We start from the raw sequence: 3,405 nt of genomic DNA, 5'->3' as shown, positions 1-3,405 counted from the left end.
TACTTCTTTTTTTTTAATTTTTGACTCAAGAGAAAAAAAAGTGCCATAAACATGTACATGAATCCATTAGTCACCACATATATTTGTAATGTAGAATATATACCTGCTATACAGCATATAGACCAACTACTTACAAACAAATATTCTTTATTATACTGTGTGTAATATAAATTTGGAATATCGTGAACCTTGCATTGGGAATAGATGATACGACTTATGATATTCCTTCAGGAATAGTTAAATTTTAAAATTGACTGAACTTCTGAAACTCATTAATATTAGTACCTCTATCCATAATGTGAGAAGTGAAATTCAAAGTCCTTTAATGTTCTTTTATATATATATATATATATATATATATATATAAGTTAAGTATTGGCAAAAGCAAAATGTCAAAAAAGAGAAGAAGGAATAAGATGTAACACGCTTGAACTACTGTAACATACTGTCTTTATTGTGTTCGGTACATCTCTTATATACATTCGATCAGCTGATCCCCTCAGTCAGCTGACATCGAAATAACAGCTGATTCATACCGTAACTCCCCTCCACCAGTTTATGAACAATCCTCTTAAACTAATACTCTATAATATAATAACATAGAAAACAAAAACTATAAAGAAAAAGTATTTACAATAAAGAAAAACTATTTACAATAAAAAAAACTATATACATATCATTGAAAAAGCTCACAAGTTCCCTTAAATAAACGCTAAATACATAATTTAAACCTAAGAAGAAATTTTTAAAAAATTCATACAGTAAATGAACAAGTTAGAATGAAAAAGAAAATATTCACAAGAATCAAAAACATAGAATGAAAAATACAATATTTACAAAAATCAATAACAACCTTAAAACACAAAAAAAACAAACAATAAATAGAATAAATAACTAAATTTTCTGTAATCTAATCTAGTATGGGAACACTTTTTTTTATATTGTCATTGCCGGAAGTTTTAAATCTTCAATACGGACAGTTCTCCTCTTTTTTGGTTCTCTAATACTTTCTATTGTAACAATATTGTGTTCGCTTATAATTATCACCCTGAATGGACCCTCGTATCACTGTATCTCCGCCACATTCTGTTCTCCCTCCTGTCCCTGTATCCACTCCCGCAGGAATTGCCCGGACGGTTCCCTGGCCTCTTCTTCTACTGCATTTACTGTTATTGCTCGAGATAACCAATCAGCTACCACATTTTCTTTTCCAGGCTTATATGTGATTTCCATATTGTACTGTCCCAATAACTCTTTCCAACGCGTAATACTGGTCGAAGACTCCTTCAAGTTTCCCACCCATTGCAGGGGCCTATGGTCAGTGTGTACTTTAAACTTTCTTCTGAACACATAGAGCCTAAAGTGGTCAACAGCCCACACTATTCCCAAGAGCTCTCGTTCCAGCGCACTATATCTGGTCTCTGTCTCTGTCAGGCGCCTACTGGCGTACGCAACTGGGCGATCTCCTCCTTCACTCTCTTGAGACACCATTCCCAGCGCGTACTCACTCGCGTCCGTAGTGATATTGAATTGGCGAGTTAAGTCCAGGAACGCAAGAACAGGCTCTTGTTGCAGCTTCTCCATGCACCGCCTTTTATTGCCTTCGACCATCGGTGTGATGATCACCTTTCTCCCTTTTTTGAGACGGTTGTTGAGTGGGATGAGGTACTCAGCCATTTCTGGCACAAATCTTCGGTAATAATTTAAAGTTCCTAACAGCCTCCGAACTCCCTTCACATCCCTAGGAACCACCATCTTCCATATAGCTGCAACTTTATCCGCGTCAGGTTTAACTTCTTTCCTGGAAACCGTGTGCCCCAAAAATATAATTTGTTCCTGCCCAAGCGATGATTTCTCTCCAGATAACTTCAGCCCGAATTTCCTAATTCTTTGGAATACGCTGTGTAAATGCTGCAAATGTTCTTCTTTCCTCTTACTGAACACTAGAAGATCGTCCATATAAATCTGACATACAGATTCGTCAATTCCCCTCAAAAACTCGTCCATCAGACGTTGAAAGGTTATGGGAGCATTTTTGTAAATTCGTAGTGTCCTCTCTCGAACGTAATTGCCGTCTTATGTTGATCCTTAGGGTGCATTTTGATTTCATGATATCCTGCCATCAAGTCCAATGTGCTGAATACCGTCGCCCCGTTCAGTCTGTCCAAAATGTCTTCAAATCTGGGGATCGGATACTTTTCGTCAACGGTATTCTCATTCAGCTTCCTTTAATCAATCACCACCCTGTACTTTTCAGTAGATTCACCAGGCGCGCTCTTCTTCTTCACTGCCCACAACGGACTATTGTACGGGGAAGTGCTATCAATAATTATTCCCTGGCGTTTTAAACTTTGAAGCTCTTCTCGGATGTGGTGACGTAGCGCCTGCGGGTATCTCCTCTCTTTAACGTATGTCACTTTGTCTTGTTTTAGGATGATCTCATGGACTGTTCTCCCGGTCGTCCCAAGCTTGTCCCCTTCTTTGAAAAAGATATCTTCGTATTCCCTCCTAAGGCTTCGTCTCCAACCCGAGCGCCCACGTTCTTCCGTTGAAAATGACATTTGTAGATTTTTCCTCCTAACTTAACCTTCCATTTTCCCCTGCTATTCCTAACCCGTGCTCCCAGCTTCCCTAGTAGGTCACATCCCACAATTACTTTATATTCCCTAGGCATACTTCCTACAATATGTACCTGCAAGTTTTCCCTACTAAATCCCCACCGTGTCAAACCTATCTCTACCTCCCCCTCTACTTCACAAGGGCCACCCAGTGTGATCAATTTACATTGGCATTTCATCTCATTACATGTTGGGCGTTGATCTCCATTGGTTTGCCCCGGCCCACATCTCTTCTTCGGTACAAATATGGGCACTGTTTGGCTATGTGCCCCTCATTCCCACATTCAAAGCATCTCGTGCGTGGGCAATGCGCTACTAAATGCCCAATCTTTCCACAACCGTGACACTTGCGGTCCTCCCGCCGACTATTGTTTCTGGGTTTAACTAGGCTTCTTCTATATTCTTCGTTGATAGCTCTCTCTCTTCTACCATTTCCGTGTTCTCTCCTCATCCAAGAGTTGGCCATGTTTCTTGGCCGTTGGTATTCTATCCGGTTCCACCCTGGTTCTTCTACTTCCATACGGGCCTCTACCTCTCTAGCGTTTGCTTCTAAGAGATCTTGAGCAATTTCCACAAACGAGCGTTCTTTCGGAAATCCTTCCTTCTTCCCTAGTTCCTTTGCCAACTGTATCTTTAGTACCAGGGATAAGAATTGCATCCGACTGGATTGTTTCCATCATTTCGCTCAGTTTATCTTGAATTCTGTTAAAGCGTGCCAGGAGTTCCACGGCATATTGCACACTAGACTGTTTTGGTTTCTTTGTCTCTCGGATCATCATAAATATGT

Source organism: Halyomorpha halys, unplaced genomic scaffold, assembly GCF_000696795.3.
Source record: "Halyomorpha halys isolate HHAL.00 unplaced genomic scaffold, Hhal_1.1 Scaffold541.1, whole genome shotgun sequence".
Classification (NCBI taxonomy): domain Eukaryota; kingdom Metazoa; phylum Arthropoda; class Insecta; order Hemiptera; family Pentatomidae; genus Halyomorpha; species Halyomorpha halys.
The sequence above is the reverse complement of the archived record's forward strand: the minus strand, read 5'-3'. Positions refer to the sequence as shown.